This window comes from Hyaena hyaena, unplaced genomic scaffold (genome assembly GCF_003009895.1).
Source record: "Hyaena hyaena isolate Hyena2069 unplaced genomic scaffold, ASM300989v1 scaffold_379, whole genome shotgun sequence".
NCBI classification, from domain to species: Eukaryota; Metazoa; Chordata; class Mammalia; order Carnivora; family Hyaenidae; genus Hyaena; species Hyaena hyaena.
Window position 1 is genome coordinate 1,175,982 of NW_024081011.1, and position 18,485 is coordinate 1,194,466.

Genomic DNA, 18,485 nt, shown 5'->3' on the forward strand with positions numbered 1-18,485 from the left:
TGGATGGTAAATGAATAATATCCTTTGCCTGTTTAATATCTAATAGATGGTTATTTGTTAAAAGGAATAATCCAGGATTTAGAGATGAAGCAGTTGCAGAAAAGGCAAAATTGGGAATAAGTGAAATATGGGTTAATGTTCAAAATTGATTTTGGTTTTGTTTTTGGCTGGCTAAAAAAATGTATACTACATAACCTAAAATGATTGGGGAGTTAAGCTTAATCAAGCTGAAGCAGAAATTCAGAAAATCATTAGGTCTAAAGATTAGTTAATTTTTGTTTTAAATGGGGCTCATGCCCAAACTAGTCAGCCTGTATTGTATCTGAAGGTTGTCAAACTTGGAAGTAGAAAAAGGATATGTGGCTTTGACTCTTCCATGGCATAATACTCCCCAAAATAATGCATTTTATTAACACCCTCTTGGAGGAAGACAAAGACTACGTGGAAAAAAAATTTTTTTTAAGTTTTTAATGTTTGTTTATTTTTGAGACAGAGACAGAGCACAAGTGGGGTAGGGGCAGAGAGAGAGGGAGGCACAGAATCTGAAGCAGGCTCCAGGCTCTGAGCTGTCAGCACAGAGCCCAATGTGGGGCTTGAACCCATGAACTGTGAGATTATGACCTGAGCTGAAGTCGGAGGTTTAACCAATGAAGCCACCCAGGGACCCCAACTAAATGAAAAAAAATTAAAAAGTGAAGAGTAAATATATGTATATGTGCTATTAAAAAGCCTACATTCATAAATAATTTCTGCCTTGGGGAAAAGTCCAAAAAACAGAACAGCAAACAAGTAAATGTAATATGGCCACATGAAATAGGAAACATTCATGACATATGCAATTTCTTATTTAAAATATTACTGTTGCTTTGATCTGCCCCGTCCAAGAGTATGAGACTTAACGCAGGCATTTTTTAATTGTTTCTTTTTCTAAATACGAGACAAAAATCTCTTTAGTTGGAAAAATATGTTTCACTTTTCAAATAATTTATCCAATTAAAAAAGGCCATTTTTTTAAATCTTGGGAAATTTAAGTATTCTCATCTAAAAATAAATTCTGGGGCACCTGGGTGGCTCAGTCAGTTCAGTGTCCTTTGGCTCAGGTCATGATCTCATGGTTCATGGGTTCAGGCCCCGCGTCGGGCTCTGTGCTGACAGCTCAGAGCCTGGAGCCTGTTTTGGATTCTGTGTCTCCCTCTCTCTCTGACCCCCCTTGTTCACACTGTCGCTCGCTCTCTCTCTCTCTCTCTCTCGCTCTCTCAGAAATAAATAAATAATCAAGTACTTAGCTTCAACACTGCTGTAAGATAGGTAGGTAGCCAAGCTGACAAATCACATGGTTTAAAGTCCTACCCATCTTATTTCTCCCTCAACACATTCTAGAACACTTGCTACCTATTCACTACAAGAATCCCATCCCATAGTCTAGAATGAAAAGTTCCAAATCCCCAAATACTATCATAAGACAATGCAAGAAACAGGTTTAGAAATGTTCTCTCCTTCTTCATTCCCATTCCTCAACTGCTCCAGTTCCACCAGCACTCAAGTGAAGGTGTCTGGATACTTGGTAGATCTGCCACCTTTCTACTTCCTCAGGCAAACTAGTAGTAGGATAAGAGCTTTCACTGAAGCAAAAATGAACAGAGGTGCCTGGGTGGCTTTGTTGGTTAAGTGTCTGACTCTTGATTTTGGCTCAGGTCATGATCTTGAGGTTCATGGGATTGAATCCCATGTCAGGTTCCTTGTAGACAGCTCAGAGCCTCCTTGGGATTCTCTCTCTGCCCTTCCCCTGCTTGCAAGCATGCTCTCTCTCAAAATAAATAAACCTTAAAAAAAAAAAAAACTCAAACACAAAAACGAAACTAGTCTATCAACACATCTCTTCTGAGCATTTTAGAGGCACTTCAGCTCAACTTTCTGCCCCCAAGTATTACTGAAATTGAAGAATATCAACTTGTTCTGTGCCAAATCTATAGCTACACTGATTTTAACCTACTCTGGTTTTATATTTTAAAAACTTCTTTTTAAACTCTAAGTTGGTAAGTCAATCCATCTATAAATTGCTCTACTTTCTGGTTAAATTCATTTATTCTTTTAACAAGAATTCATTCAACACCTATTATGTGCTACAAATGAAGAGGCAATGTGGTGGAGAATGCAAAAAATCAATGAGCCATTATTCCAGATCCTAAAACACAAAGCCACATAGTGGGCTGGGGGAGGAAGAAGGGATAGACAGCTTCTTTAACAATTATATTAGCCCACAGCATTATTATGTTATAATAGACAAAGTACAGATTCAGAGAAAAGAGCCAATTTGAAAGGTCCCTGAGAGGTTACTTGATCTTGGTCTTAAAAGAATGGGGGAAAGGGGGCTGAGGTGGTGTATAACTCTGGCAGAAAAGATATGAAAAGATAGCATCCTTCTTAATAAACTTGTACTTTAACTCATGGCTTTACTTTAAATAAAAGTATCACAAATTGCAACTAACAACAAAGGAAAATAAAAATTGTCACAAGTTAACAACTTACAGTAGTTTGTAAAATTTAAACTACAGGAACCCTACAATCTACTAGCAAACCATACAGTTTTGTATCATGAACTTTTTCTTTCACCCTAATCTTCTGACTTGCAAGCTAGGAAAAGAATCTCAAAAGCCATTTATATCCTTTCTTGGAACGATGTTTGTTCTTACAGTGCACTAACCAATGACTTAAAAATAATTAAGACCAATTATCTTGAAGCCAGTCAAACTGTGATCTGCTACCACATCATCATGGAAGGGGAAGTAAGAATGTTCTAGGTTAATACCAAGGTCAGTAAACAAAGGCATGGTTAATGTGGGACAGGTACACCATACCCTATGGGCTCAAATCCTTTTTTTTTTTTAATGGCTATTTATTTCTTTTGGGAGAAAGCAAGTGAGCGCTCCATTCAGTGTGGAGCCAGATGCGGGGCTCTATCTATCTCCGAGATCAAGACCTAAGCTGAAATCAACAGTCCATGCTTAACTGACTGACCCATCAGGCGCCCCTGGGCTCAAATCCTTAAAGGTTTCAATATAAGGACTTAATGGGAAGGGCTGGGAAGAAACAAGAAAAACACAAATAATCACAAACATTGTGTTTGTAAGTTGGTTAAATTTTCAGATTCAAGGCTCAGAAAGATGTTAACACGTATGAGAAAGGTTACTCTTGTGGACTGGAAAACTGGGCGAATCTGACAAAAGTAAAAGGGATACCACATGAAATTGCCAAGAACAGATCATCCATTTTGATCAGGTTACTATTGATGTGAAAACGGCATAAGGTTAACATTTAAGATATGTTTCCACATGAAAGTATACCTAAATAACAAATCTCCCATTTTCATGAAGAATAATACGAAGATTATTAACAGCATACCCTGTGTGACAATCTAAGTGACAAACACCTAAAGCAGGGAAATTAAGGTAGGATTGTTTATATTATGTGAATTCTTTAAAGATGCCTCGTCAGTTCTTTTAAATAGTAATCCCTTGTGTTTAACTGATTACACCCGGATGCAAAAGCCATCTGTACTTTACATTTGTGAATTCACACCTATAATACTGAAGTTCTGACAAAGAAAAAGAAAAACCTCTTGCAAAATGTTCAAACTGAGAGGGCTGATCCAGGAGTAGGACCCTCTCAGTGAAATACTTAACTTTGGACAATGTAGAAGTAACCTCCTCAGAATATTCAGAGAAAAGGAGGAAAAACCCTCATGAGAACCGCTCCCAGGCCTTTTAGAAGGGAGGTAAGTAGGGCAGTACACTAACTGGGGGCAAGCGGGCAAAGGAAGAGTAAGAAAGCAGGTGAAGAGACAGGCTCAGGGGCCAAGAGTGACAAGAGATAAGGAGGATCATATAACCGAGTAACCGAGGCAGCGGCCTGAGCCCGGGCACACCCGCAGGGAGCTATGTGGCTTATTTCAAGGGGGTGGAACACGCAACAAGTGGACAAGCTTGATTTTGCTTAATTGAAAGGTGGTGTAATCCTATAAATGGGGAAAACGGAGAGTGTTTTTCCAATATAGAAAGTTAGGACGTAGTAAGTGGCTATCACTTAAAAAAATATTTTAAAAAAGGGTATATCTTGTAATACATGAAAGTGAAAAATTGAGAACTCTGAGGAAAAGCAGTGTAAAGTCTCTGCAAACCCAGAGCTGCAATGTTTATTGATCGTCACCACAAAGCTTTTTATCCTGTGGACTATGCCATCCTTCAAACAAGATCCCCACAGACCACACTGATAAGAATGTGAGAGTATGTGAATCAGTGTAAGGTTTTTCTTCACTTCAACTTTCAATTAGGCAGCTTATGGAAACATTTCTTAATGGCTGAGTTTTTAAAACTTACTCCAAGATAAGCAGGACTGTGACTCCTGTGGGCTATTTCCAAGTTGCCAAGTCATTAATCTAAAACAGCCCTCAACCCCTTTAAATGGATTCCTGCTGGCCCAATATAATAAATGATACGGAGGGAGAGGGAAGAAAGAAGGCCCAAACTAGGACCTTTGGAGTTGCTTTTCAGTTTAAAAAAAAACAAAACTGGAAGCAATATGATAGTACACATTTACTACTATATTTTCCAATCACGTGCCTGGAAACCACAGAAAGGATTTTAGAAAGGACTTCTGCCAGAAGTAAACTACTTTCTTCAATTTCAAGTTTAAACAGTTATTACCTTTGCTACAGCCCCAGAAATGAAAGCCGGGGGGAGGGGGGGATGTATTTCAAGCTTTTTGCAGATGATTTACTACATCAATCAAATCTATTCATTCTTATAAGCATTAATTAATACCTTCCTCCAGGAATTGGAAAAAAGGGACAATGTGCATTCAACAAGGGTTTGCCTTTGCTATGACACATAGGTCAAGATGTACCCGATAAACCAGTAAGCAATCAGCGCACCAATGCTTTTAGTACAGTCGGAACAGAACAACCAGCCACAGCTTTAGTGTTTCGGCTCACTGGCTTCAAAACAAAAATTTGTACTTAGGGCTCAAAAGAGGAATCTAAGCATTCAAATCTTTTTCAAAATAAAGCTGCTATACAGATCATACCATTACCGGGAAATATTCATGGAAATACTTTTATTTCAGTAATTTCCAAAATAACTAGACAATTTAATTATATCACAAAACAATATAAATTATAAGTGCTTAACACTTATGAAAGAATTCCTAATCATAGCCACAGTCGATTTATTGGGATGAGTAAGATCAGAAATGAAAAATGAAAGTTGCTTGGTTTTCTGAAAATGATGAGTTCAATGTTGTGAAGAAAAAATTGCTAAATTAGAAACTGGGTTTTTTCATATCATAAGTTATGGGATAGAGAGTTATTTCTACCCCCACCACAAATATACATACAAACCCAGAATCCTAAAAGGTAATACCTTCAGTTAAAAGGCAGACACAAAAATGTGCCCACTAACAGAAGGAATTAAAAAACGTGTGTGTGCATACGCACACACACACCAAAAAAATCTTAAATCTGTCTTTTCCAGAATGCTGAGTGGGAAAAGAAGAAGTCTCCCCTGAGAATCCGTAACAATAGGCCTACTCTTTCAAGAATTTGGTGTGCGCGCGCACACACACACACCCACCCATCATGGCCTAAAATATCTTAAGCCAAGAGAAAAGAGAATGGTCTTAGGTTGGCAGCACCTCTGACACCCTACAAAAAGGAAATAGAAGTTCTGTCTGGAGAAAGGTGCTCTCAAAATAGGCTGCCTAAGGATCCCCACAGATAAAATCCTGCCAAGTTAAAAATTCAAAATTACAAAGCATATGAGTAAACAAACCACATTAAATAAAAGTCAGCAGAAACAAGAGAGTAGAATTTAATATCTCCCCCCAAGAACTGCAGACAGTGGAATATTGAGACACAGAATATAAAACTGTATTACAATGTTCAAAATCCTTAGAGATAGAAATGGAAGCATGAGAAACAAGATTAACGTTATAAAGGAAGACAAGTAGAACTGAAAAACTACTGAATAATCTAAAAAACTTAGTGAATATGGATGGAACTAGAGAGTACAATGCTAGGCAAAATGAGTCAGTCAGAGAAGGACAAATACCATATGATTTCACTTATATGTGGAATTTAAGAAACAAAACAGATGAACACAGGGGCAGTGGAGGAAAAATAAATAAGATAAAAACAGAGGGAGCAAACCATGAGAGACTTAATGATAGAGAACAAACAGAGAGGTGCTGGAGAGGAGGTGGGAGTGGGTGATGGGCATGAAGGAGGGCACTTGTGAAACACTTAGTGAACAGGTTAAACAGTAGACTAGACCCAAGTAGGAAGAAAAACTGGAACCTAAATTTGAAAAAACTGGCCAGGTGAAGCATAGAGAGACAAACAAATGGAATGTGTAGCAAGAGACTAAGAGACATTGAGAGAAAAGAGGTCTAACATACCAGAGTTTCTAGAGAGGAAATAGAATGGGGGACAGGTCTTATTTGAGAAGATCATGGCTAAAATTTTTCAGAGACAAATCACGTATAAAGGACTGATAATTAGATTTGCAGTAGACTTCAAAAGGAAAAAATGTCATGAGACATTGTAATAATTGTGGCGAAAGGTCAGCCTAGAACTGTAAATCAAACAAAATTATCAAGAATAAGTAAAACAAAAAACTGCCTTACTAAAGAGTTCTATAGTCATTAAAGTAACTTTTAAAACAATTTAAGAAAAATTAAAACTAGAAGGAAGAACAGAGATGGAAGAAAAAGGAAACAAAATGGTAAACAAGTAATTTTTAAAATACTATATAAAACAATAATAGCAATAACAAATGTAGAAGGTTAAAAACAAGGTGAAACTAAAATCCTGATTATACACATAAGACTGAAATGAAGAATGAGAATTAAAAGTGTTTTAAGATCCTTGTATTGTTCAGAAGGTAAGAGTGAGCTATTGACTGTAGACTGATAAAACTTTAATCTGATAAGATTATCCATAATATATATTAAAGATTACTTTAAAAAAAGACAGCTTAATCTGGTTATTAGTAAAAGGTCTAAACAGGTACTTCTCCAAACAGAATATCTAGATGAGCAATAAATGTATAAAATGCCTGTCATCATTAATCATCAGGGAAATACAAATTAAAACCACAATGAGATATGCTATCTACCTATCAGTATAATAGTTAAAATGAAGACAAAAACAAAAAACTGTTATTACCAAGTATTGGCAAGGATGTGGAGCATCTGAACTTCTTAAACAGTACACATCCTCATATCAATTAGTACAAGTAATTTGGAAAATCTTTTGGCATCACTACCGAGGTTGGAATCACACATGCTCTGTCATCTAGTTACTCCTCTCCTAGGAAAACACCTAACAAATGCATATATATGAACACTACAAACATACACAAAAATATTCATGGCAGAATTATTTTTAATAGCCCCAAAGCAGAAACAATCTGAATGCCCATCCACAAAAAGGATTATTGTACATCCATAAAAAGGAATACACACAAAAATTAGAAAAACTACTGTTACATGCAACGACATGGATGAATTTTACAGTAAAAAATGTTGAACAAAAGAAGCCAGATACAAAAGAGCAGATATTGAATGATTCAACTTATATAAAGCTCTTGAATGATTCAATTTATATAAAGCTCAGAAGCAGGCAACACTAACCTACAACGTGCCAGGATTATGGCTACCTAGCAAGGAGGAGGTAATGCCCAGGAAGGCAGACACATCAAGCTGTCTCTGCTGCTCCATTTCTTGATCTGGGTGCTGTTATACAGTGTGTTGATTTTGAACATATTTGTCAGGCTGTATCTTATGACTTGTGTACTTTTCCACAGATATGTTAAACTTATATTTAATGGTTTACTTAAAAAAAATTAAGATAAGCTACAAGAGAGAAAAGCCTCTCTTTTTCCCCATAGGCGGAGCACACAACTTGATGCCATCTTTTCTGTTGGCTAGTTCTGCTCTCCAGGAAAACTGCTGGATCCTCCTTTACAAAACCAAAGCATTTTCCTAATCTAAACTCTTTTAAGAAGTAATCCAACCACAAACATGAACCCTACAAAAGATACAAAGACTCTAAACCCACATATTTCAATAATAACACTGAATGTAAATGGGCTGAATGCTCCAATCAAAAGACATAGGGTAGCAGAATGGATTAAAAAACAAAATCCATCAATATGCTGTCTACAAGAAACTCATTTTAGACGGGAAGATACCTTCAGATTAAAAGTAAGGGGATGGAGAAATATATATCATGCTACAGGAAATCAAAAGAAAGCCGGAGTAGCGATACTTATATCAGACAAACTGGACTTTAAATTAAAGACAATCACAAGAGATGAAGAAGGGCACTACATAATAATTACAGGGTCCATCCATCAGGAAGAACTAACAATCATAAATGTCTACGCACCGAATATGGGAGCACCTAAATATCTAAAACAATTAATCACAAACAGAAACAAGCTTATAGATAAGAATGTGCTAATAGCAGGGGACTTTAATACTCCGCTTACAGCAATGGATAGGTCAACCAGACAGAAAATCACTAAAGAAATAATGGACTTGAAAGACACATTGGACCAGATGGATCTGACGGATATATTTAGAACTTTACATCCTGAGGCCAGGGAATTTACTTTCTTCTCAAGTGCGCATGGCACATTCTCCAAGATAGATCACATACTGGGACATAAAGCAGCCCTCAATAAATATAAAAGAATAGAGATCATACCATGCACACTGTCAGATCACAATGCTTTGAAACTTGAAATCAATTACAGGAAGAAGTCTGGAAAACCGCCAAAAACATGGAGGTTAAAGAACACCCTTCTAAAGAATGAATGGGCCAATCAGGCAATTAGAGAGGAAATTAAAAAATATATGGAAACAAATGAAAATGAAAACACAACAATTCAAAATCTATGGGATGCGGCCAAGGCAGTCCTAAGAGGAAAGTACATTGCTCTCCAGGCCTATTTCAAGAGATTAGAAAAAGCACAAGTCCAAAATCTAACAGCTCACCTAAAGGAGCTAGAGGCAGAGCAACAAGAACGCCCTAAACCCAGTAGAAGAAGAGAAATAGTAAAAATTAGAGCAGAAATAAACAACATAGAGACCAAAGAAACAATTGAACAGATCAATGAAACCAAGAGTTGGTTTTTTGAAAAAGTAAACAAAATTGACAAACCTCTAGCCAGGCTTATCAAAAAGAAAAGAGAGAGCACCCAAATAGACAAAATTATGAATGAAAATGGACTTATTACAACCAACCCCTCAGAAATACAAGCAATTATCAGGGAATACTATGAAAAATTATATGCCAACAAATTGGACAACTTAGAAGAAATGGACAAATTCCTAAACACACACTCACTACCAAAATTCACACGGGAAGAAATAGAAAACCTGAACAGACCCATAACGAGTGAAGAAATCGAATCAGTGATCAAAAATCTCCCAACAAATAAGAGCCCTGGACCTGATGGTTTCCCTGGGGAATTCTACCAGACATTTAAAACAGAATTAATCCCAATTCTTCTCAAGCTATTCCAAAAAATAGAAGTCGAAGGAAAACTCCCGGACTCATTTTATGAAGCCAGCATCACTCTGATTCCCAAGCCAGACAGAGATCCAACAAAAAAAGAGAACTATAGGCCAATATCCTTGATGAATACGGATGCAAAAATTCTCAACAAGATCCTTGCAAATCGAATCCAGCAGCATATCAAAAGAATCATCCACCAAGATCAAGTGGGATTCATTCCTGGGTTACAGGGCTGGTTCAACATTCGCAAATCAATCAATGTGATCCATCATATCAATAAAAGAAAAGATAAAAACCATATGATCCTGTCAATAGATGCAGAAAAAGCATTTGACAAAATACAGCATCCCTTCTTAATAAAGACTCTCGAGAAAGTTGGGATAGAAGGAACCTACTTAAACATCATCAAAGCCATCTATGAGAAGCCTTCAGCTAACATCATCCTCAACGGGGAAAAACTGAGAGCTTTCCCCCTGAGATCAGGAACACGACAGGGATGTCCACTCTCACCACTGTTGTTTAACATAGTGCTGGAAGTCCTAGCATCAGCCATCAGACAACAAAAGGAAATCAAAGGCATCAGAATTGGCAAAGAGGAAGTCAAACTTTCACTCTTCGCAGATGACATGATACTCTACATAGAAAACCCGACAGACTCCACCAGAAGCCTACTAGAACTGATCCAAGAATTCAGCCAAGTTGCAGGGTACAAAATCAACGTACAGAAATCGGTTGCATTTTTATACACCAATAATGAAGCAACAGAAAGAGAAATCAAGAAACTGATCCCATTCACAATTGCACAAAAAACCATAAAATACCTCGGAATAAACCTAACCAAGGATACAAGAGATCTGTATGATGAAAACTATAGAAAACTTATGAAGGAAATTGAAGAAGACACAAAGAAATGGAAAAACATTCCATGCTCATGGATAGGAAGAATAAATATAGTTAAGATGTCATTACTACCTAAAGCACTCTACACATTCAATGCAATTCCAATCAAAATTGCACCAGCATACTTCTCAAAACTAGAACAAACTATCCAAAAATTTGTATGGAACCACAAAAGACCCCGAATAGCCAAAGTAATACTGAAAAATAAAACCAAAACGGGAGGTATCACCATCCCAGACTTCAGCCTCTACTACAAAGCTGTCATCCTCAAGACAGTATGGTATTGGCACAAAAACAGACACATAGACCAATGGAACAGAATTGAGAACTCAGAAGTGGACCCAAAAGTATACAGCCAACTGATCTTTGACAAAGCAGGAAAGAATATCCAATGGAAAAAAGACAGCCTTTTTAACAGATGGTGTTGGGAGAACTGGACAGCAACATGCAGAAGAATGAAACTAGATCATTTTCTCACACCATGCACAAAAATCAACTCAAAATGGATAAAGGACCTGAACGTGAGACAGGAAACTATCAACACCCTAGAGGAGAAAGCAGGAAACAACCTCCTTGACCTCCACCGCAGCAACTTCTTACTTGACACATCCCCAAAAGCAAGGGAATCAAGAGCAAAAATAAACTGTTGGGACCTCATCAAGATTAAAAGCTTCTGCACAGCCAAGGAAACAACCCAGAAAATTAATAGGCAACCAACGGAATGGGAAAAGATAGTTGCAAATGACATATCAGATAAAGGGTTAATATCCAGAATCTATAAGGAACTCACCAAACTCCACGCCCGAAAAACAAACAACCCAGTGAAGAAATGGGCAGAAGACATGAACAGACACTTCTCCAAAGAGGACATCCAGATGGCCAACAGACACATGAAACGATGCTCAGCATCCCTCCTCATCAGGGAAATACAAATCAAAACCACACTGAGATACCACCTCACGCCAGTCAGAGTGGCTAAAATGAGCAAATCAGAGAACTCTAGATGCTGGCGAGGATGTGGAGAAACGGGCACCCTCCTACACTGTTGGTGGGAATGTAAACTGGTACAGCCCCTCTGGAAAACAGTGTGGAGGTTCCTCAGGAAACTAACAATAGAACTCCCTTATGACCCAGCAATAGCACTGCTAGGAATTTACCCAAGGGATACAGAAATGCTGAGGCATAGGAGCACATGTACCCCAATGTTCATAGCAGCACTCTCCACAATAGCTAAAACATGGAAAGAGCCTAAGTGTCCATCAACAGATGAATGGATCAAGAAGATGTGGTTTATCTATACCATGGAATACTACATGGCAATGAGAAACAATGAAATCTGGCCATGTGTAGCAACATGGATGGACCTTGAGGGTGTTATGCTGAGCGAAATAAGTCAGGCAGAGAAGGACAAATATCATATGTTTGCACATATAGGAGGATTAGGAGGAACTTGACGGAGGAACAAGGGGGAGAAGAAGGGCGGAAATGGTGGGGGAAAGGGAGAGAGGCAAACCATGAGAGACTCTTGAATGCTGACAAAAACTGAGGACTGATGGATGTGGGGGGGAAGGGGGGATGGGCATGGAGGAGGGCACTTTGGGGATGAGCACTGAGTGTTATGTAGAAACTAATTTGACAATAAACTATTTGTAAAAAAAAAAAAAAAAAAAAGAAGTAATCCAAGCTCTCACATGTTAAACTGTGTATTTCCTATAAAAACAAGAACAAATTAAGTAATCCATTTTAAGCCTTCAGCATGGAGGAATAAATTGAGAGATTCTCAAACAGAATTTAGGTCTTAAATAAGGACGCTACATACTCTACTTCTTCACATTAACAATATAGTGAATAGACTGAAGTGTACAGTATAGCTGAAATGATCACAGCGTTCAAACACTGGCTGATAGCAACATTAGTATTAATACATTCCAGGGGCACCTAGCTGGCTAAGTCAGTAAGCAATGACTCTTGGTTTAGGCTCAGGTCATGATCTCATAGTTTTGTGAGTTTGAGCCCCACATCAAGCTCTACACACTGATGAAGTATAGAGCCTGTTTTAGATTCTCTCTCTGCCCCTCCCCCTCTCGTGCCCACTTGCTCTTATTAATACATTCCATTATCTGAGCTATTCAACAGCTTCTCCCATCTTCAGAACCTGCTACCGTTTTTTCAGTGAGAAGAAATATTCCCAATATATTCACAAAACACTTAAATATAAATTAGGCCTCTTAGCTATTAAAAAACGAAGACATCCAAAACTAATTATGTAAAACAAAAGCAAAAAACTGCATAATTACTAATGCACAGCAAATAATTGGGAATTCTTTTTTCTCTTTTATCACATTCTCCTGGGTTAAGATTCTGAAATTCCTATTTAAACATTTAACATTTCAGTGTTATCCATTCTTGCCCTGTCATATGAGAACTTTCTGGATTTTTACTGTAGAGAAACTTTACATTTTATGTTATCTTACTTTTGGTTAACATTATTTTATCTCATGGTCCAAGAATCTCATAGAGAATGTGACATGAAAATGTATCTGTTGGCAGAATGCTATTCAGATGTTACGGAAGAGCAAAGAGGCTCAGGGGGAGGGGAGGATTCCTAGAAAAAAAAAAGTTGAAGATTTAGTCTCATTCAGTAACTTACTAAAATTGCATACATTTTTGCAAATTTTTGTGGGTATACTTCACATTTTCAAATATATAAAGAATAGGTATGTATTCTCAATAACAAAAATTTACGAGTAAGCAGGATTGGGTTCTAGTTCCAGCTCTAACTCTGATTCTAATTTATAGCACAATTTTGGGCAAGTTACTCATTCTTTCTGAGCCTTAGTTTCCTCAACTACAAATGAGAGGCTAAATTAGATGTCCTTAAAGATTTCATACAATGAAACATTTTATGATGAGTTTACTAAAGGAATGTATCTCAGACTAAACATTTACATGGACGATTATACTACCTAGTTAAACAAGGTAATACAAAACAAAACAAAACAAAAGTTAATCCTTCATTAGCCAGTCCATTTGTTAGGGAAGGTCTTTATGTAAATGGATATTTCATTTTCCTCTACAAGCACCTGTACTCCATCTGTGTATTTCAGTTTTTATGTGCACTACAGAAAGAACTTACGGTACCAATTTGCTTCCTCCCTTACAAAAGTTCTTCTTGGAGATGCTCCCATTTTAAGTTCCCAAAGAAAGGCTTGACTTCAGTCAGTTCTCTCACTTAGACTTCTCCAAGACCAACCAGCAGTAAGAGAAAAAAAAAATACAATCCTTTTCTAGATTGTCCTATACCAACAAAAGTTGGTGTCACTGAATAAGTCCAGCCAGAAGCCTCTGTCCACTACCCTACACTGTCAGGAAGCCATCAGCATTACCTGTGTCTACCTGGGCTTTACTATTTGGTTCGGATTGATGAGGCCCACCATCTGGAACACTGTGGATTTTCATCTTCTTTTTATCTTTCATATTATATAGTGAGTCTTTGAGAGTAACAGACACAAATAGAATGAAAGACCCAATTGCATTTTGTGCTAACAGAGCTCAGCCTTTATGCATACCAAATAGCTGGAAAGACCTTATAGGTCATCTAGTCCAATTCTCTCTTTGCACTTGTGAGAATTCATAGGTACCTAAGGTCATCACCTAAGGTCATTCAAAGTACTTATCTCCAGACTTCGACCAGTCCTTTTTCCACTCTGTCAAAGTTAAAAGTTGCTGCTTAGGACAGAATGCTCAAATTGGAATCCTCTCTCCTATGGACATGTTGTCATTCTTCTAATCACCAATGAAACACTGCACCTCAACTGAGATCTCAAAAAACATCTCAAACCTATCTGAACAATGTCAAAATGAACTTGTGCTAATGTGCACAACCTACCAGTACATTAAACTTAACCTTTAACATCAGAGTATAAAATTTCAAGGAAGGAAGCAACTCTGGGTTAATTCATCTTATTCCAGTGGCAATCAAAGATGTTTAGGATGATTAGATAAAAGAAATAACATCCTGAGGGTGTTCTAAAACTTTGAGAATAAAATGGTGGAATGGTTAGAATACAGAGCAAGTAAGAGATGCCTGGGTGGCTCGGTTGGTTGAGCGTCTGACTTGATTTCAGCTCAGGTCATGATGTCATGGTTTGTGGGTTTGAGTCCCACATCAGGCTCTATGCTAATGGTGTGGAGCCTTCTTGAGATTCTCTCCCCCCACCACCACCCCTTCCCTGTTCCTCTCTCCCTGTCTCTCTCTGCCCACCCCCAAATAATAAACTTTAAAAAAAAAAAAAAAAGAATATAAAGCAAGTACTTAATTCTTTGCAAAGGAATTATGTGGTTTATAAGAAAAAAACTAATTATAGCACTAATCTAAAACATTCAAATGCTCTTGGGACCTTGTTTTAAAATTTTATTCAGAAGGGGTTTCTCCTTGTCACTCAGTTTTTGCAGCACATATACCCTGTATTTATTTCACTCTCTGCCTATAACCTAGTATTTAACCATTGTTCACATTCTCATCTGGGCACATATCCAACCTCTTCCTCCATGAAACACTGGAATAAGCTTGAACATATGAGGAAATTAGAAAAATCAAATGAATAGGAGAGAAAGCAAATGCATTTTCACACAAAGTACAGGATACAGCTGTGATCTGTCAAGCTTATAGGACTATCTCCTTAACTATGAGTAAAGTTACAGGATTCTGCTTAGCTGAACAGGAAGTAGCAATCTAAAAAAATACAAATGTTCCCAAGCCCCAATTCTATTCCCTTCACTTCTCATTTCCAGTATATACTCACCCTTTAACCAAGCCTGTGTAATACACCCATTAAAACAGCCTTGGTCACATGTCAGTAAATCTATGGATGACAAGTATTTTGAGAATCCACAGAATAACCTTTAATCATGATGTCCCCAAATAAAAAAACCTTGTGAAGAAACAGATTGTAACAAAAATGACAATAGCTGCCTTAGCTTTTAAGAAGTTCATACTTCTACGTATGATCCTTAGTTTCCCTTCTGAAAGTTGTTTCCATGGCCCCAAAATAGAAACTCACTAAAAAAACTCAGAAGTTCCTTTTATATCCTTTGCAGGCCACTATGTAAACTCCTAAACATCAGGTACCTAACCCAGGCCCAAGACAACAGAGGTGGAAAGGGAGCATTTTACAATGAAACTATCTTGCGATTCATAAGTGATTTAGATATTATATACATATGACTTATAAATTAGAATTTAAAAAGATAAGAGCCAAGAAAAGAAGCAGTAAGAGAATGTTCTAGGCAGTAGAAGCAGCATGAGCAAAAACAACAGTATATTTGGGACCAACAATCATTTAACTGTATGGCAGATCCTTCCCACAGTTCCACTTTAGAATGGGTTTGTGATCTTAAAGAGTCAGTTAGCTGGACACTAGGTGCTCTGGTGAATCAACAGGAGATCAGATTCCAAATGGTAGTTCTACATACATATATGAGAGGCTCAAAACACAGGAAATTTGAGATATGCTCAAATGGGCGTGTGTATAGAAGAGAGGAAGTGGTAAGCGTTTTAACCAAGAAAACACCATAAAATCTCTTTCAAAATAATACCCCTTTCAACCTTTCAATTTTCCCAGCTTACCTTTTCAATGAACTGGAGGAGAGCAAAGCAGTGTCGCCACAGTTCTCACAAAGTACTAGCACCAGGTGTGACACACAACAACAGAGCGAACTCTCAAACCATCTTGGGAAGTCACCAGAAAGTCACCATCTTGTCAAGTAGATGGTACAGATTAGAAATGAAAAGATAAGCTGTATGGAAAAAGCAATAAGTGAACACATGGAATAGAGAGAAGGAACTCTTTCTGAGGTCTTGCCCTCTCTCATAGCAGGCTCCACAATTTATGAACAGCTGGGAAATTTCCTTTTCACAGGAAAAGGAGGACTTCTTAGTTCACATTAAAGTGGAAACGGCAAAAACTGTGTATTGCACAGAAAAAAAAGGTGTTTCCTGAAGGAAGGAGACAGAGTACTGCCTTTATTTAAAACACACACATACTCACACACACACACACACACACACACACAGGAAGAGCAAAATACATGCATACAGCAAGCAGAAAAAATTTTTTTCAAGAGATAAAGGATAAAAACCACATTGAGGAAATGTTCATGGTAGGAGTTAGCCTCGGTGGGACAATCACTTTGTCCCAGTGGGTTATCTCAAGTGCAAATACACTTAAGGGGAATGATAAAAACATATTTGCCCTTATTCATGCAGGGATTCTTATCTCTATTTTAAAAATAAACACCTAGTTTCAGCTTTTCTTCCACATACACACAAAAAGAATCTATGTTTCATCACTAACTTATCTCTGGTTCATATAACTCATTATTTCAAAGAATTAATGTTTAAATAGTTTATTCTTTAAATAAAACATATTGACTTTTTAAATGTTTGTTTTTGAGAGAGAAAGAGCATGGGAAAGTGGGGACAGCAGCGTGGAGGGGGCGGGTACCGAGGATCTGAACAGGATCTGCACTGACAGCAGCAAGCCCAATGTGGGGTTCAAACTCACGAACCATGAGATGACCTGAGCAGAAGTCAGATGCTTAACCACCGACTGAGCCACCGAGACACCCTTAAAATATATGGATTCTTAACAAGTATATTCTTTCATTCCACAAAAAAGTATTCTTGGAGTGCCTACTAAGTGCTAGGCACCAGTTTACATGACATAGACACAGTGGACAATAAGTTTCCTGTCCTCAAGGGAGCTTACCTTATTCACAACTGTGAAGCATATATTTTAAAAATCTCTTTGCCTACTTTTGCCTTACTGACCAGAGCAGTGGATTTCAAACTTTATACAGTTTTCATAGGAAATCAAAATCACATGAGGAGCTTAAAAAAAATCCCAATACCCAGGCTGCACCCTAGATTCTTAGTTTAAGATTCAGATATCAGAATTTTTTTAAAGTTTCCTAGATGACTCCAAAAAACATTTTATTGGAGTACTAACGAACTAGAGTATTGGTTCTCAACTTTGGGTCTTTAAAGGAATGGAGAATAAAAACAAAGAATCCCTAGAAAGAGAGTCTTCTATCTTCTCCCAATCATACCAACCCAAAGCCAGAAGGTTCACTGGGGACACAGGGAAATTTACTCAGTGGCTGAGATATACTTGCTATCTACAATAGCACCTCCCCCATCCCTTGCCCTAGTCAAAATATAATCCCTGCGGAGGGCAAAATATAATTCTTATAAATTCCATATTGCTATATAAATTTATTTAAAAAGCAATTTAAATCAACTAGTAAAAAGCAAAATGCAACTAAGTTTTTCCCCAAAAAGGTCATTCCCTGCACTTACATATATCATTAATGATTAAACGTTAATGTACAAAATTCTAAAGAGTTCCCATCCTGGACCAACACAGGTATGTCACTGATCCCTCCTTTCTTGGTTGTTTTCAGCTCAGACATGAATCACAGCATTTCTCAATATTTATAGCATGTGTTGTAATAGCCACCATACTCAGTTTTTAGTATACCTCTTTTCTATATGAATATTCTACATGCTGTAAGCAAGGTCCATCATAATGTCCCAAGAATATACTTAGTAAAAGTATGTTAAAAATGGCATAATGTAAAAGTTAACATTATATACAAACAGAAAGTACAAAATCCCCATTTCTAAGAAGGTAGGACCATTCATTATAGTGTGCTGCCTGTGAGCAAACAATACACTTAACCTGTAATGTTTACCTATACAGTTCAACACAAGTTACAAAGAGTACCTTCCAAGTTTAAGACATGTCTCTAATCTATGAACTCTGGGATAAAAGATTTAGTGGTGAAAACAAAAATACTCTTGGTTAAGTTTTCTTAACAAAAAAAGCTTTCCTGCTTCTTTTCAAAGGAAAGGGAATTTTCCAAAAGCAATTATCAAGGAAAATTACTGGCAATCATTTTTGATACATAGCAACAATGTAATATATTCAATATGGAGGAAAGTTAG

The 18,485-nt window shown here is 37.3% G+C and overlaps 1 protein-coding gene across 3 annotated transcripts in view; it reads right to left on the bottom strand.

Annotated features, from left to right (window-relative positions):
* ADD3 (adducin 3) overlaps positions 1–18,485 on the bottom strand; it is a 125,160-nt gene that overhangs the window by 57,633 nt on the left and 49,042 nt on the right. The window contains exon 1 of one of the 3 annotated variants that reach the window (XM_039250712.1): positions 16,107–16,214. The exons of the other annotated variants lie outside the window; for them this stretch is intronic. The gene's annotated coding sequence lies outside the window, so the exon portion shown is untranslated. Of the gene's footprint in view, positions 1–16,106; positions 16,215–18,485 lie in introns of those variants that run through there. 3 annotated transcript variants of the gene reach the window in all.